This window comes from Oryctolagus cuniculus, chromosome 8, assembly GCF_051225735.1.
Source record: "Oryctolagus cuniculus isolate XC-2025 breed Fujian yellow rabbit chromosome 8, ASM5122573v1, whole genome shotgun sequence".
NCBI lineage: Eukaryota > Metazoa > Chordata > Mammalia > Lagomorpha > Leporidae > Oryctolagus > Oryctolagus cuniculus.
Window position 1 is genome coordinate 106,597,073 of NC_142874.1, and position 19,044 is coordinate 106,616,116.

Below are 19,044 nucleotides of genomic sequence, written 5' to 3' on the forward strand. Positions count from 1 at the left end.
AACAGTGACTTGATCAGCCCTTATCCTGACTGTTGAACAACTTAATACTTTATCCCTTTTAGTATTTTTTTTGTTCTACTTAATACTATTGGTTGAACTCTGTAATTAACACACAATTATTCTTAAGTGTTTAAATTTAACTGAAAATGATCTCTGTTAAATATAAGAGTGGGAATAAGAGAGGGAGGAGATGTACAGTTTGGGATATGCTCAATCTGACTTGCCCCAAATGCTAGAGTTAGAAACATACCAGGGGATTCCAATTTAATCCCAACAAGATGGCATGTACCAATGCCATCTCACTAGTCCAAGTGATCAATTTCTGTTCATAGTTGATCATAATGATAGGACTAAGAGTCAAAGGGATCACATAAACAAGACTAGTGTCTGCTAATACTAACTGATAGAATAAAAAAGGGAGAGAACGATCCAACATGGGAAGCGAGATACACAGCAGACTCATAGAATGGCAGATGTCCTAAACAGCACTCTGGCCTCAGAATTGGCCCTTAAGGCATTCGGATCTGGCTGAAGAGCCCAGGAGAGTATTTTAGGCATGGAAAGCCAAGACACTGTGGAAAAAAAAAAACAAAAACAAAAACAACAACCAACAACAACAAACCACCACCAAACAAACACCTAAATGAGAGATCTCTGTGAGTGAGATCCCAGTGGAAAGAACAGGCCCTCAAAGAAGGAGGTACCTTTCTCTGAAGGGAGGAGAGAACCTCCACTTTGACTATGACCTTGTCTAAAAAAGATCGAGTCGGCGAACTCAAAAGGCTTCGATGGCCTTGGAAACTCATGACAAGAGCCTAGGGTGATTACTGATGCCATAAACAAGAGTGTCCATTTTTTAAGTCAGCAACAGGAGTCACTGTACACTTACTCCTCATGTAGGATCTCTGTCCTTAATGTGTTGTACAATGTGAATTAATGCTATAACTAGTACTCAAACAGTATTTTACACTTAGTGCTTCTGTGTGGGTGCAAACTGTTGAAATATTTACTTAATATATACTAAATTGATCTTTTGTATATAAAGATAATTGAAAATGAAAAAAAAAGCTTGGTCAAGTTCTGAAGCATAACTGTGCACAACTCAATGTTTATCTTACAGGCAGTAAATCAGAATGCAAAGAGAATAGAGCAGAGAGACAGGGATTTGTTTCCAGGTCATGTATGATCTTGGACATAACATTTAACTTCTGTGAAACTCACTTTCTCCCATTTACAAGTTGGAGATAATGATAGTTGTTGACAAGGTCATTATAAGAGTTCTGTGAGATAACATAGGCAAAATCTCCCTATTCAGTAAATAAGTAGATGTTTCAATAAAACCAACACTAAATGGAGAGAACTTGGACTATTTTCACTGAGAAATCTCACTGATATGAAAAGAGAAAGGCATGAAGAATGAAAGTAGGTAATAATTCATAATTAAATTCATTGAAAAGAAAGTGTTCTGTATCTATATAGATATCTTTATAAAGATTAGCCATATGCAATTAAATAAGTCAGGTCAGTTCAACATAGGATAACTTGCTATAGTCTTTGCAAGAATCTGACTAATATGCTCCCTCTAACCTCCATGTAAACTTGCTACCTTAGTCAGAAAGTTGTACAAATGTACCCACAAATTCACTAAGCAAAACATCATATGCTGCTATGGTAGGGTTGCAGGGTAGTGAATTTTACTGTGAATTTTACATCTTTCTGAATGTCTGATTTAGTATTAAAGACAGATTTGGTGCCAAAACAAATCAAGACAGGTAGATGTTTAGCCTAGCTGTTATGATACCAGCATTTCATATCGGAGTATCTGAGTTTGGGACCCAGTTCTGGCTACTGACTCCAGCTTCCTGCTAATGCAAACCCTAGGAGGCAGCAGTGGTAGCTCAAGTAGTCTCATGTGCCACCACATCAGACCTGGATTCAATTCCTGACTCCTAGCCACTGCCTGCAGTGCTGGCATCCAATATGAGCGCCGGTTCAAGTTCCAGCTGCTCCACTTCTGATCCAGCTCTCTGCTATGGCCTGGGAAAGCAGTAGAAGATGGCCCAAGTGCTTGGGCCCGAACCCATGTGGGAGACCTGGAAGAAACTCCTGGCTGCTGGCTTCGGATCGGCGCAGCTGGAGAGTGAACCAGTGGATGGCAGACTCTCTCTCTTTATGCCTCTCCTTCTCTCTCTATGTAACTCCTTCAGATAAATAAATAAATTTTAAAACACACACTCACACACACACACACAAATACTAAGAAACTTCTGATTTCATTGATCTTTTTACTGTTTTTCTACTTTCTATTTCATTGATTCCTGCTCTGATCTTTATTATTTCCTTCCTTCTGCTTACTTTAGGCTTAATTTATTCTTCCTTTTCTAATTCTTTAAGGTACATGTTAACTTGAGATCTTTTTTGATGTACGCATTTATTGGTATCAATTTCCCCTCTCAGAGCTGCTTTTTTGCATCCTGTGTTTCAGACTAGGGCCATGGAGATCAGCCTGGACCTTGGGTCTCCAGGGGAGGTCCTGGAGTCTAGCACCCTGGGTGGGCCTGTACCCTACGTCTGCTAGAGCATGAGGTCATGAGTGCTAGCCTGGGATTGCAGGGGCCAACCTGGCATTGGACAGACCAGGGGCCTATACCTTCAGGGACCAGCCTAGAGGTGGAATCTACAGATTCTCATGGCCAAGCCATGAAAAAAGTCCCCTGGCATGGAAGTGGGCTTGGATCTGTGGGTGCCAGTCTGATAACCAGACTTTGTGGGTTGACCTGGCACTGAGATGGGTCTAAAGCTGGGGGCTTGTACTGGTGGGGTAATCCAGAGCCTGGGACTATTGGGGCCTGCCCAGTAGTAGGGTGGGCCTGGAGACTCAGTCTACAGGGCTGGCCTGGCCCTGGAACAGGTCGGAAGTCTGGGGCTCTGGGGGCTTGTTTGGAATTGGAGAAGGCCTAGAGGCTGGTCTGCGGGTACTGGCCTGTAGTCTGGGGCTGTGGGGGCTGGCCTGGTACTGGGTTTTACTGGGGCAATCTGGGTTTGGGGATCCCAGGCAAATCCCAGTTCTCATTTCCTTCTTCTTCCCCACTTACAAGGGTCCTCACTTCATGCTGTGCAGTCTGTGGTTGGGGACAAAGTGACTTGGGTAATATGAAATTATCTTTCTTTTTTTAAGATTTATTTATTCATTTGAGAAGAAGAGTTACAGACAGAGAGAGAGAGACAGAGAGAGAGATCTTTCATCTGCTGGTTCACTTCCCAAATGGCTGCAATGGCCAGAGCTGGGCCAACCCGAAGCCAGGAGCTTCTTCCAAGTCTCCCACATGGGTGCAGGGGCCCAAACACTTGGGCCATCTTCTACTGCTTTCCCAGGCAGAAATGGAGCAGCCAGGACTGGAACTGGTACCCATATGGGATGTCTGCCTACACCACAGGTGGAGGCTTAACCTACTATGCCACAGCACTGGCCCCGAAACTATCTTTCTCACTCTCTTCAATGTGTCTTTTCTTATTTTTCTGGTATAGCCAGGTGCTATACACTCTCTCACCTGGTTTCCTTAGTTCTTGTATAGGTATTTTTATGCACAAATAGTTCTTCAAACTGATGTTTCTGCAAGCATGTCCTATTTCTCCATGTTGCTGATACCACTTCTAATAGTAACAATTTCATCACTGGACAGCTGAGAAAGAAAATCAAGCCCAGCAATAGTTTTACCATTTATTAGCTGGAACATAGTATTCAAAACTGTTTCTACGAAATAATAAATGAATATGACACTTGGGTTTCAATCCTGCTATTCAACTGAGAGTTTGAAACCTACTGAAGGTTCTTAGATCAACCAAAACTTTTTATATAGTGAATATGTGTATCATTGGAAACAAAGAAATAAATGATTCCAGCTTAATGTATCTATTTTTTAAAGATTTTTTTTTATTTATTTGAGAGATAGAGTTACAGACAGTGAGAGGAAGAGATAGAGAGAAAGGTCTTCCCTCTGCTGGTTCACTCCCCAAATGGCTGTGACAGCTGGAGCTGTGCCAATCCAAAGCCAGAAGCCAGGAGCTTCTTCTCCGTCTCCCATGTGGGTGCAGGGGTCCAAGCAGTGGGCCATCCTCCACTGCTTTCCCAGGCTGGATTGGAAGAGGCAGAGAGCTGGACTGGAAGAAGGGGAGCATCCAGGACTAAAACTGGTGCCCATATGGGATGCCCGCCCCACAGGCGGAAGATTAACCTACTGCCCCACAGTGCTGGCCTCATTAATATATCTGATGATATTAAATATGTACGTCATTTACTTGCTAAACAAATGTTTATTGATTGATCAGCAACTGGAGAAATGGACAAGACAAGATTTTTTCATTAAAGATCTATATTGGAGAAATATTAGAAAGGCAACCATTATAATATAGTGGATATAGAAACGAGGGGTGACAGAGTATGGCATGAAACGTTTCTGAGAGGATGCATCTTTATTTATTTAGGTTATTTATTTGAAAGACAGAGTTACGGGGCGGGGAGGAGGAAGAGACAGATAAGGAGGTCTTTCATCTGTTGGTTCATTTCCCAAATGGCTGCAAGGGCTAGGGCTGGGTCAGGCCAAAGCCAGGAGCTTACCAAGTACTTGAACCACCTTCCACTGCTTTCTCAGGCACATTAGCTGGGAGCTGGATAGGAAGTGGAGCAGCCAGAACTTGAATGGTACCCATAAGGAAAGCTGGCATTGCAGGTGGTGAGTTAACCCACTGCACCACAACACCACACTCAGGTTGCAGCTTTTAAAGGATGATTTGGATTTGTCAGTGGTGGTGTAGAGGGAATAAAGTTCGAGCAGATATAACCTTAGAGAACAAGGCACTTTCGGAGTACAGCATGTGGTTGCAATGAGGATGAGTCACAGTGGGTGACAAGACCAGAAAGGGAGGACTCCTATCCCAAAAGCCCTTGCGCAGTTTGTTAAAGAGTTGTACTTTATTCTTAATATAGTGAGGAGACACAAAATGGGTTTCCAGTCATTCAATCAAATGATTATATCTATGTATTCAAAATATGTACCGGTGATGACATGTGAAGAATGAATTGCCACTGGAAATAATGCAAACCAATTGTTGACAGAGGTTGTTTTAGCAATACAGATGAGCCATGAGAATCTGAGCTAACATTATAACAGCAGGGATGAAAATGAGGAGATGCATCTAAATGATATTTAGGAAGCAGATTTGACTGCATATATGACTACTTGTTTATTGTATCTATGTGATGAGCAAGGCATTGTGCTAACTACTAAGGATATAGAATAGAAAGTAGCTCTTATCTTTAAGTAACTGTTAACTCATTTATGGATGCAGACAGTAAACCAACGCTAAGTAAATAGAAACATCATCATGAAATGGGCATAACTGGATGCTATGGTTGATGAACTCAGATTGGGGAAAGAATTGGAAAGTAGCTGAAGAGTAAGTGGGGAGGGATGAGAGGTGGCTGGTGTTTGCCAGAGGAAATGGATCTGGAGGGGATGCATAGAGGGAACAGGGAAAGATACAATCATTTCCCAGAACCGCAAATAACTTGCCACGTGTGAGCACAGGTACATGAGAGCATGTGGTGAGAAACAAGACTGAAGAAACCAGGATAAGAACAAGAAGGGCTTTGTTCCAAGCAGAGGAGTTTGACATTCATTCTGGGTACCACCACTGTGGAGTAGCAGGGAAAGCTGCCACCTGCAACAATAGCATCCCATGTGGGCACTGGTTCATGTCCTGCCGCTTCACTTCCAATCCAGCTCCCTGCTAATGTGCCTGGGAAGGGCAGCGGAGGATGGCCCAAGTGCTTGAGCCCCTGTTGCCCACATGGGAGACCTGAAGATGCTCCTGGCTTTGCTGCCATCTGGGAGTGAACCAGCAGATGGAAGATTCATTCTCATTCTCTCTCTCTCTCTCTCTCTCTCTCTCTCTGCCTCTCAAATAAATAAATCTTGAAAAAGAAAAATAATTCATTCTGAAGCCTTCAGAGCACTGATGAATTCTGGCAGGCAGGCAGCATGACCTGTTTGGGGTTGGAAGAAGACAGCTGTGGTGGCTGGATGGAAGATGGAACGCAGAGATGAGCAAGCAAGATCAGTGATGAGGCTGGATCCAGTGCGGGTTGAGTGTCTAAACCAAGGCAGCATAAAGAGGTGGAATTTACAGGGCTTGTGATTGGCCTGGGGGGCAGGTTTGCGAAAAGAAAGTAGTTGAAGAATGCCTCTCCTACAGCTCTTACCACAGTGATTATTTTCACATAACAGCCACTTACGGATGCTGGTAGAATGTAATTAGGTTGCTTTTCTCCCTTTGAATGGGGTTGTCTCCACTGAATAATTCTTCCAAAATAAGAGTGTTTGTTTCAGTTAATGCTTCAAGAGTATGGTTGTAGAACTATTAGAGTCTACTATCGTTGTATTCATGTTTTAATCCAGTACTGGAAATGCTTGCACAAAACTTTTGGACAGCTGAAGAGGTGCTAATATTAAAAAAAGATGGCTTTTCACAATGACACTTGCCACTTAGAGGCTCCAGTGTACCTCCTAAGGAATACAGTTGCTCTATCGCAATTGATTATTTTCATTAAAAGATATTGGAGACTGGCAAGAAGTTTCAGAAGGCTGCAAAGATGTTATGGATTATGCCAAGAAGTTGTAGCCTGGAAAGCTCATGTCAACAGAGGAAGAATATCCACAGCTTCTTTGCCCTATTTTTGCAACTTCCAACACCACATATATCAAACCTCCTAGCACCCAGTCGAAGCTTTCAGCTCGTTCTGAACTCCCCCACCCCAAACCTGACCCAATTATGCCTACAGATTAGAGATTACTATGCATATCCACTACCTATAATTTGTCAGTCTATTCTCTTAGCTACATAATCTTACCAAACAGTGAGACTTCCTACAGGAGCTTCATGATCCACCAATTTCCTGTAGAATGACATTCTCTGTATTTCTCCTCTCACTATCCTTATCAGAACAAGCTTAACTAAGAAACAGAAAATCCCTGCTCAGTCTCTGGTTATCACAGGACTTAACTGTGTTTTCCCTTAAACGACCACCATCATTTCTGAGCAGTAAATAAATTTAAATTTATTTCAGTCTATATAAAAAATTCTTCACATCTGCTTAATGTTTTAGTAATATAATATGGCAACATTTAATAAACATACAAAAATATTTTTTTCAAGAGCCAATTATATCAAATCCTATCACAATTAACAGTAATTATCCAAATAAAAACATACGCCTGAATTCCATGAGTTCAATCAAATCCCTACCTGCAGCAAAGCCAGTGGCCGCTTGCGAATAAAATTTCTGCACCTGAAACAAATCAAAATTTTTAACACATCTCAAATTTGCATCATAATTAATTGTGCATGTTACTTGTGCATTACTTGTGCATAATTACTTGTGCATTACTTTATGCAATCATAAATATGAATGTTGAGTTATTTTGATGGAAAAATTTTAGGACTCAGACCTGAATAAGACAATGCAGAACTTGCATGTTCTCACACTCTACTACATTGAAGTGAAGTCAGTTAATTAAACTGTTGAATTGACATTCTAAAAATATTGCTTGATGCTGTATTATCTCTGTACTAAAGTTCACCTGTGAGATAATTGTTTTACTTAGTTTAATTCTAAAAAGAATCCTATGCTTAGTTCTCCATAAACATTAGCTGGAATTAACAGCTGGCTAAGAATCACCATCTAAAATCAAAAAAAGTAGCAGCATATTTTAGTATGTGTGTTATAATTAATAGGGACTGATTACTGGTCCAGCAAATGAAATATAAGCCCACATCTCAGTCATGATAATTCTTATTCTAGGACTTATAGGAGCTAGGCTTTATCTATTTCTCAATCAAATGCATTTACTTCTTCATAAACTCCTCTAACATGTCCAAAATAGGCCCCAATTTTGCCCTCAACTACATAGGTCCATCAGTTATGCCTGTCTTCCATGAGCAAAGTCTCAACTTTATTTGGCAGCTGAGAGGACTTAATCGAATTCAACAAAGAAAAATTATAGCCTGTGGTGGATGTTTGGTGCAGTGGTTAAGACACCTCCTGGGACACTTGCATCCCATATCAAAGTGGTTGGTTCAAGTCCCAGCTCCTTGACCAATCCAGCTTCCTTCTAACGCTGCTTGGGTCTCTGTCACCCACTCAGAAGACCCAGATTGAGTTCCAGGCTCCTGGAATCAGCCTGGAATAACCCTGGCTTGTTGCAGGCATTTGGAGAGTGAACCAGGGGATGGGAGTTCTTTCTCTTTTTCTCTTTCTTCTCTTCACTGCAAATCATGTACCTGCAGCCACTGGCATCATCTATACATGATATTACCACCATCCCACTTTAAATCCATAGGAGAATGTTATCATTAACAAGGTTTCTTCCCAACTGCCTTATTCTTGGAAATTTATCCAGCACAACATTGCCATTTAAAGAATTTCATTATTAGCACATTATCAACTATCTCTTCTAAATAGGATTTAATCAACACAAATCACACTTCTAACATCATAGATTCCTTAAAGATAAGGACCTTAACATTCTGGTTTTTTTCATCACTATTTTTGTGAATTTTACCCTTAAACATTTCTAAAATAATTTTCATCCTCTTTACTCATGTCTTTTAGAGTTCAGAAAATTAGAAAAAATCACTTGTGAAGTATTTATGCTGAGTGTTTTTAGTTATTTCATTTACTTACAAGCAATGAGAGCCTCTCAAGTTAGATCATGTGGAGGAATGAAGAGACTAGGATCTCATGGAGGTTCAAGAACCGGGGCTACAGATAGTTCAAGAATCTCTCCCCAAGGACTGTTGTTAAGTGTTACTCAGCTCTATTCTATGAATCTACTTCTATCTATCCTGTTCTAATGAGCTGCTTCTGCTTGTTTATAATTTCTACCTCTCCACAATTTTATTCATGGTCCATTATAGGCTCCCAAGCCAATTCTGTCTCATAAATTTTCAGCTAAAACTTCCACCAAGAATAGGAAAATTCTTTTGTTTTTGTTTTTTAAAGAATTATTTATTTATTTAGTTAAAAGTCAGAGTTACAGACAATGAGGGAGAGACAGATCTTTTTCCATCTGCTGGTTCACTCCCCAGATGGCCACAATGGCCAGAGCTAGGCCAGGCCAAAGCCACATGGGTGGCAGGGGCCAAAGAACTTGGCCATCTTCCACTGCTTTTTCACACCCTATTAGCAGAGAGCTGAATTGGAAGTGGAGCAGCCAGGACACAAATCGGTGCCCATACAGGATGCCAGCATTGCAAGCGGTGGCTTTACCCACTACGCTATAGTACCAGCCCCCCCAACTTTTTTTGTTCTTTTGATCCAATTTATGAGAAAGATAATTCATTTGGTCAAATTAGAATTTTTGCATCTGGCCTTAGAATGTGAAGATTACTCCCTCACTTGAGGAGGTATCATGGGTCAGTTGATTGATCTCATCTAATGAATGGGGTTAGAGGGTGAGGAAATAGGACAGATACCACCATGATAGTAGTTATGACTCCTGAGACAACAGGGTCCATTGGTCAGTTTCCTTAAAGATGAAAGTGTCTAATAGCTATAGATGAGACAATAAAATATAACCTGAGACTCGCCTAATGCTTATCTCAATTTTATCAAATTTTATTAATCTACCATATAGAAGTAATAAATTGAATAAGAGAAATATATAATAAGCCTAAACTCTTTTCAAAATTTTTTAAAAGATTATTTACACATCTATAAAGGACCCATACCTGAATCACACTTAGTGGTGAAAGAGTAAATGTTTCTCTCTAAAGATCAGGCATAAGACAAGGATGTCTTTTCTTGCCATTTCTATGCAACATTGTTCTGGGGGTTCTAGAGAGGGCAAATAGGAAAGAAAACTGGATAAAAGACATTCAGATTGGGAAATGAAGACATAAAACTACCTCTATTGCAGATCATGTGGTTTTATATGTAGAAAACCCTAAGTAATCCAGCATATTTTTAAAAAATCAGAACATAGGCCGGCGCCACGGCTCACTAGGCTAATCCTCCGCCTGCGGCGCTGGCACACCGGGTTCTAGTCCTGGTCGGGGCACCAGATTCTGTTCCGGTTGCCCCTCTTCCAGGCCAGCTCTCTGATGTAGCCCTGGAGTGCAGTGGAGGATGGCCCAAGGGCTTGGGCCCTGCACCCCATGGGAGACCAGGAGAAGCACCTGGCTCCTGCCTTCGGATCAGCGTGGTGCGCTGGCCACAGCGCGCTGGCCGTGGTGGCCAATGGAGGGTGAACCAATGGCAAAGAAAGACCTTTCTCTCTGTCTCTCTCTCTCATTGTCCACTCTGCCTGTCAAAAAAAAAAAAATCAGAACATAATAAACATGTTCTGTGAGGCTTCAGGATTCAAAATTCATATGCAAAGTCAATCATATTTGCAATGAACACATTGAAAATGAAACTTTTTTAAAAAGCCAGTTGTAATAGTATCAAAGAGAATGAAATATTGAGGGATAAATTTAACAGAAAGTTAAAAATTCACACACTGAAAACTATAAACCATTGTTTAAGAATCTTAAAAAGATCTAAACAAATGGGAAGACATTCCATGTCCATGGATCAGAAGACTAGCGTATAAAGCTGCCCTCACATTTATAGTCAACTGATTTCCAACTAGTAAAGAAAGTCTTTTCAAAAAATAGTGCTGGTACAACTTACATTCACATTTTGCAAAGGAATAAAGTTGGATTCATACCTTGTAGGAATTTTTTACCATATAAAAAATTTCACTGAAAATTGTTCTAAGACTTAAATGTAAGAATTACAACTATGAAATTCTTAGAAGAAAACAGAGGCATAAGCCTTTGGATTAGAGGTTCTTAGCAATGACACAAAAAGTGTAAGCAATTGAAGAAAAAAATATTACTTTGCACTTTGAAGGACACCATCAAGAAGGTAAACAAGTAACCTCCAGAATGAGAGAAAGTATTTACAAGTTGTATATCTCATAAGAGACTTGCCTTCAAAATGTATATACTACTCTCATATCTCAAAAATTAGGTTACAGAATGTTCCAAGGATCTGAACAGACACTTCTTGAAAGAAGATAAACAAATGACCAATGAACACATAAAAAAAATTCTCAAAACAGTAACTATCAGGAAAATACAGATCAAAACTACATGGAGATACCATATCACATGCACTAAGATGACTATAATCAGAGACAGGTAATAACAAGTTCAGGAAAAAATGTGGAAAATTGAAGCCCTCACACATTGCTGGTAGGATGGTAAAATGATGCAGGTACTTTGGAAGATAACCAGGAAGTTCCTCAAAACATCAAACATAGCTACCACTTGACTCACTAATTCTAACCCCAGGCATAAGCCTCAGTGAGATAAAAACACACATATACGTGCATAAAGACAAATGTTCAGAACAACATTATTCATAATAGTCAAAAGTTGTAAATAACCCAAATGTCTATCAACTGATGAGTGGATAAATAAAATGTGGGATATCTGCATAATGGAATATTATTTGGCAATAGAAAGGAATGAAATATTGATGCATGCAAAGCATGGATGAACAATGAAAAATTATGCTAAATAAAATAAGTCACAGGGGCAGGCACTGTGGAGTAGCGGGTAAAGCCACCACCTGCAGTGCTGGCATCCGATATGGGCACTGGTTCTAGTTCTGGGTGCTCTATTTCCGATCCAGCTCTCTCCTAGGGCCTGGGAAAGCAGTAGAAGATGGCCTAAGTCCTTGGGCCCCTGCACCCACATGGAGGAAGCTCCTGGCTCCTGGCTTCAGATCAGATCAGCCCAGCTCTGGCTGTTGTGGCCATCTGGGGAGTGAAGCAGCTGATGGAAGACTTCTCTCTGTCTCTCTCTACCTCTGCCTCTCTGTAACTCTGCTTTCAAATAAATAAATAAATCTTTTTAAAAAAAAATTAAAAATATGACAGTCACAAAACAGTAAATACTGCATGATGCCGTTTATGGAAAATATCGACAACAGGCAGATCTATAGAGTCAGAAAGTGGAGGAGTAGTTACCTAGGGCCAGGGAGATGGGGAAATGGAAGTACCTGCGATTTCTTTTTGAGATGATAAAAATGTTCTGAAACTGGCCTTTGTGATGATTGTATAATTCTGTGAATATTCTAATAACTATTAAATCATACATTTTAAATTGTGGAATTGTGTGGTATATGAATTTGTCCCAATAAAGCTGCTACTAAAAAGTATAAGTATACCTTCCTTTGAGTTTGTTAACATAATTGAGTGACTAGATACTTGCTATACTTTATAAATAAAAATTATAAGACAATTCTCATACAATTACTCCAGTAAAGAATTGGATCTTCACTAAACTAGTAATTTCTTATTGACTAATAAAACTAACTAGTTTCATAAAGATGTCTGTCACTTCACTATTAAACATGAATATTATATGAACATTTCATAGGAGATTACATTATGCTTTCAGATGGAAGACAGAAACCAGGAAGTACTGGAAGGTGCTTGTGAGGCGGGCATGAGTTACAGGGGTTAGGACACCGCTTGGAATGCCGGCATCCCACATCGGGGACCTGCATTCAGGTCCTGGCCCTGCTCCGAATTCCAGCTTCTCACCAGCACACACCCTCAAAGGCAGCAGATGAGGGCTCTAGCACTCCATTCCTTCCCACCCATGCGGAGACACTGACTGAATTGGCTTCAGGCTTGTCCAGTCCTAGCTGTTGCAAGCATTAAGGGAGTGAACTGATGGATCAAAGGTCTGTCTCTCTCTCTCTCTTTCAAATAAAATGAAAGTTAAAAAAATAAATGTTTTAAAGACAACTATGAAAAGAAAAAGAAATGTGCTTTTTTTTTCAGAAACAGTTGAAAAGATAGACAGCTCTAGCATAGGAACCATATTACATGTTTTAGAGAAACATGGCCCATTATGGAAGAATTACTCAGGAAGCCTACTATTTTAACAAAAGCAAGATTCAAAACCTATTTTTGAGACTCTGATGAAGCCTATTTAAATAACAACAGACTTATCTAGCAAGGTATAGAGTCAACAAAAACAAAAATAAAAATACAAATGATATCTGCATAATTGAGCCATGCAATTTCTTTAAAACACTTTACATAATCCATGAAAGGCCTAGAAAAGCATTAAAAGAATTACTGAGTAGCATTGACAAAAATATTACTAAATTTGGTAGTTAATAATATTTCATATTCTTTTGCCTGGCCCTGTTGAAATTAGACACAGCTTTATCACTTTTTGACTGGTAGAATTTGAGTGCTGATTGACAGGTACATACTTTCTTAGATTATTTTCCTTCTGCTAAGGTAACTGGCAACATCTTAGCAGTTGGATTCTGTTAGACTGTGCTCCTCAGGAAAGACAACCTGGAGTAGAGATCACAACCAGCCTGTGACTCCACCGATTGCATTGATCCATATAAACTTATATTTCTAGTTCAAAAATTGTCAAACACTGGAACTTAACAGCATGAACACATAAACTTGTTATTTTGAACCAATGAGATTTGGCAGTTGTTTCTATTAAATAATATACCTCATCTATCCTAATTAATCCTTTCCCAAAGGGCAAGGAAGTCCCTTCTGGGCTATTTGGTCAGGATTCACATTTATGTCACTCTTAAGGAAGGAAGAGATATGAAGGACGCTTAAATGATTATATCTTTGTATTAGAACTTTACTTTGTGTTTTAGTTTAGAATTTTCCTGAACAAAATTTTCTTTTTAGTTCAAACTATAAAATTTCTTTTTAGTCCAAGTTCATTTCAAGCACATGAAAAGAGAAAATAGATATTTTCCTTGGAGCCATAATTACTTTAAAAATGAATGTTTCTCATACATAATTCCCCAGTCATTAAGAATTCTCCAAATGACTTACTTCCTTTAAATAATTAAATACATTTAAATATGAATGGTAATGTCTACTAAGAGACTATAGAATGTGTGATACCCTCCTTTAAATCCTGTAGAGTTGGTAGAATAACTAAGAACTTCTTATATGAAGCCAGAGCAACTAGAAAAACAGAGTTGTGGAGAGGAGGAGGTGCTTTCCTCTCATGTGGCAAACGTGCGACTCTGTGGTCCTGAGTGCCAGAAGCTGTCTCCATGGGTGGGTCACAGTGTGCATCGCACCCTGCTGTCCCTGTGCAGACACAGCCTGCAGCCAGGTTCTTATTTAATGTAAATAGTTTCTGTTTCCACTGAGGCAGTTTCTGGTACTCCTATGCAATATTACTCAGCTTTTTTTTTTTTTTTTTTTTTTATTGTAAAAAAAAAATCAACTCACTGTTTAGTACTGAGAAGGGATTTGGGCACATTGACACCTGCCCTCCAGGAGTCCGTGGCTGTGTTAAGAGCTAGATGTACCTCTGGGTGTTAGATCTGCTGAGATCCATTTAGTGGTTGGTTTTAATCCGAACTCAGTGCATTTTTAAAAACAGTTTAAAATACAAGATGAGAACACTTGAACACACAGCAGGGAGACTGCCTAGTGTGGGGTTTGCAGTAACAGCCCGAGTACTGGTCCATTGGATCGTCTGCTCCCCTTTGGGGACAAAACCACCCCATGATGCACTCTGCATGGCTGTCTCTGGGTCACCCTGCATTCCATAGCGTTGTGCTTGTGCTCCTGCTCACATGGTCACCTGGGGGAGGGGGCTGGGAGGCCAGGGCATCTAACTTTTCCCTCAGGCCCCCCTTGGTGAAGCACGCGGCCAGTTCCTGGCACCCACTCGCTCACGCACTTGCTCAGACACGTTGGCGGGATGTGTGGGGTCTCACCAGCAGGAGCGCGTGCAAGCTGAGAGGGTTGGCCCGTTCTACAGCCACAGCCCCCGGAAGCACCCCCACCTCCATGTGTGAAGTAGCTTTCTCTCCCTCAGCCTGCAAGGGTCCGATTTGCCATCGAAAAAGACCTCTACTTTTTTTCTTTTGTATTTTGATAAACACTGAAGAAGCTGGAGCTGTTAAATTTATCTTGGGGAAAACCTCAGAACTGTTTTATTTGGTGTCGTGGAACCTCTTACTGCTTTCAATACACGATTAGTGATCAACTGTTTTGTATACTTGTTTTCAGTTTTCATTTCGACAAGCACTGTAATTATAGCTATTAGAAATAAAATCTCTTAACTATTAAAAAAAAAAAAACAGAGTTGTGAACTGAATTGTGTCTCCCACTAAAATTCAGATGCTGAAGTCTTAACCCCACATTTTTAATAAACCTTTTGAAGATTCCTCATATGGATTTCAAAAATGTTTTGCACTAAAATAAAACTTATCTTTTGATTCCCATTTTCCACAAAGTGCCCTCAAATTTAGAGATGGGGCTTTTAAAGAAGCAAAGTAAAATGAGGTCACATGGGCAGAACTTCATTCAATAAAAAATGATGTCTTTACAAGAGGAGATTAGAATACACAAAAGACACACACAGCAAAGACCACATGAAGAAAGTGGAAGAAGATGACTAACTGCAAGCCAAAAAGGCCTTCGAAGAAATCAACCCCATTGACACCCTGATCTCAGACTTCCAAAGAATTGGGAGAAAACAAACGTCTGTTGTTTAAGCCACTAGACTGTGGCACTTTGTTGGGGCTGCCCTAGCAAACTGGTCCAGGAAGCCTTCTCCATGTCGTGTGGTGTCAGCCCCAAGGGCATCCCAATGGGAGAAGGTCTCCAGAGGGAAAGACACATGTGGTCCCCTGGAGTGCATGATTCCTTTGAAGTAGAACCACTTGGAAGAAGAGTTTAGGAGCATCCTACTCAGTGTGCTAGATCTGCAACTCCAGAGAATGAGTAAACATGCACCGACTCACCTGTACAATTTCAATATATTTCCCCCGGAAAGAATATGTGGGTAGAACAAAGAGGGTGGAAGTCAGTACTCTTAGTTTTAACAACAACATAAGCCTGTTCTCTTGACTGTAAAGTAGGACTAATAACACAGGGCATTATCTTCCTGTCAGAGACTTTTAAAGAGAGATCCGACAGCACACAGAACATCAAAGAAACAATTCTGCCACTATTCAGGCTCCCGGAGGAGCTGCTGGCTGCAGAACTCCCATTTACTCAAGCCTTGAATATTCATCTCTATGGAATTCAGAGCCACATCTTGTTTTTGTAAATAGCTTTGCAGCTGAAGCACTAAAAATGTCAGAAGATCACCACTTTCAGCAATCTTTTAATTTTTATGTGTAATCTTCAGGAAGGTCAAATAACAAAGCTATAAACAATTAGATAACATAAGAATTTGCTCTCTCTTTTGCTTAGCCTGAAACATAATCTCATTCCCAGTCGAAACTTACGAATTGGCTAGGAGGAAAGCAGTATTTACAGTGGAGACAACATGTAGACACCCCATTAATACAATGGTCAGAGGCAGCATAACAAGGAATGACTTCAGTATGTTGCACTAAGAAGGATGCAATGTCATTTCTGTGTATTCCTGGCAAATTGTCTAACATGGCCTGAAACTCAGTTGTCTTTGCAGAGGAGACCAAGAACTTCAGGACCACCAGACTACAACAGAGGAAACAAATTGTCACAATGTCCTTCACCCAGTGAACGAACAGCATCCTAAGAAATTCAGTAGGACATGTGCAAGACCACACTGGATATCATCTCAGAACCCATTTTGGTGGCGGCAAGACGACTGGCTTTGAGATGATTTATGATTGCTTGGATTATGCAAAGAAAAATGAACTCCAACACAGATTTATAGGGCCAGGCCTGTTTGAGAAGAAAAAGACTTCAAGGAAATAGCAAAAGGAATGCACAATCAGAACTTAAAAAGACAGAGGGGCTGCAAAGGCCAAGGCTTCCCTGGCAGAAAGGGAGCAGGGGGCTGGATACAGCAGGAGGACAAATCCAGCAGACCATCGGCAACGACTATGCAAATCTTTTCCTGAGAAGATTAATAAACTGTAAAGACTTTCTTTAAAACAAGGTATAACCTGAATCTAATCGGGAAGAAATATCAGATACAAACGCCAAATGAGCAGGCTGTGGATGGACTTCCTATTTGCTTCAAAATGTCAAGGTTGTGAAAGACCAAAAATGCCTAATAAACTATCTCAGATTAAAAGGGGTGAAAGACACAGGATAATGTTTCATCCGCTGCTGGGTCCTGGGCCAGAAATGTTTTTGATTTTGCTTTAAAAAGACACCAGTGAATCAAATGATGAAATTAAGTCTATAAATTATAAAGTAATAGTATATCCATATTAATGCTTTGATTCTAATAATTGTATTGCTGCTATAAGAGAATTTCTTTTGGTTTGGTTTGGTTTTGAAGCATTTCAGTGTAAATGGGCCTTACTCAGTCTTTAGAAAGCTGTTAGTTTAGGGAGTCTAGAAAACAGTGAAAAAGAATTCTTTGTTGTATTTTATAACTTTAATGTAATACAATGTATATATTTAAAATTATATAATGTCAGGAAAACAGGAATTTTAAAATGTATTTATCTATTTTATTTGAAAGGCAAAGAGACAGAAAGAGACCTTACATCTCTGGTTTCATTTCTCTAATGTCTGCAACAGTCAGGGCTGGGTCAGGTCAAAGCCAGGAGCAGGGAATTCAATCCAGATCTCCCATGTTGGTAGCAGGGACTCAACCACTTGAGCTGTTATCTGCTGCTTCTTCACAAGATGGAGAGTGGAGCCAGGACGGAAACTTCAGCACTCCAGTATGGGATGTGGGAATCTCAAGCAGCAGCTTAACCACTGGGGCTAACATGGGTCCGCTCAAACAAAAGAGGATTCAGAAGACAGATCTGATACAGTGCTCATTCTAGTACCTCCACTCTAACATACGAGGCTGGAAATTATAATCAATTTGAGAAGAGCTTATATATTTTGAATTTCTCTAAATGGAAAAAGTTCAGTGTGCTGTTCTTTTCACTGTAGCTACGTTCTCAACATGTTCTATGGCTGTGTGTTATTTTTTTCTGTTGATAAGCTAAGAACATGTAACACTTGAGGCTGGACATTACATTTCTTTTACAAACATTTAGTAAACACCTATCATGTCCCAATCACTATGCTAGATTTAGAAATACAGAAATAGCCGGCCCCGCGGCTCACTAGGCTAATCCTCCGCCTAGCGGCGCTGGCACACCGGGTTCTAGTCCCAGTCGGGGCACCGGATTCTGTCCCGGTTGCCCCTCTTCCAGGCCAGCCCTCTGCTGTGGCCCGGGAGTGCAGTGGAGGATGGCCCAGGTGCTTGGGCCCTGCACCCCATGGGAGACCAGGAAAAGCACCTGGCTCCTGGCTCCTGCCATCGGATCAGCGCGGTGCGCCGGCCGCAGCGCGCTGGCCGCGGCGGCCATTGGAGGGTGAACCAACGGCAAAAGGAAGACTTTTCTCTCTGTCTCTCTCTCTCTCACTGTCCACTCTGCCTGTCAAAAAAAAAAAAAAAAAGAAATACAGAAATAAAGTACATATGGTGTGTGACCTAAAGGATCTGACAGATTAAAAGGGGAGACAGACATAAAAATGAATAAAGTGAATAATTATAATGAATATAGGTGTTATAGTAATTGCATGTGTCTGTGTATTTGTGTGTAGCCGACCATTGTACATAAGAGATGGATGGTCAATTCCCAGAGAGCAGTTAGAAAGATCCTCATGAGAGATTGAGCTAATTGAACTGGATTTGAAAAATATGAGTAGTGGGTTGGACACTATGGCACAGAGAATAAAGATTCTGTTTGGAACACCCACATCCAATATCAGAATGCCAGTTCTAATCCTCCCCAAAGCAGCAGATATTTCCTGATTCAAGTATTAGGTCCTTTACACCTATGCAGGAGATGCAGATGGCTCCTGGCTTTGGCTTAGCCCAGCCCTGGCTATTGAAGCTATCTGGGGAGTAAATCAGCAGATCTCTGTTTGTCTTTCTCTGTCACTTTGCCTTCCAATTAAACAAATCTTTTTTTTTTTTTTTTTTTTTTTTTTTTGAGTAGTGGTTTGGATGGACAGAGAGAGGAGG

At 40.5% G+C, this 19,044-nt stretch overlaps 1 long non-coding RNA gene across 2 annotated transcripts in view; it reads right to left on the bottom strand.

Moving 5' to 3' along the window:
• LOC149125106 (uncharacterized) overlaps positions 1-19,044 on the bottom strand; it is a 60,478-nt gene that overhangs the window by 25,438 nt on the left and 15,996 nt on the right. For both annotated transcript variants that reach the window (XR_016212403.1, XR_016212402.1), the window contains exon 2: positions 7,306-7,348. This is a non-coding gene — a long non-coding RNA (uncharacterized LOC149125106). The remainder of the gene's footprint in view (positions 1-7,305; positions 7,349-19,044) is intronic.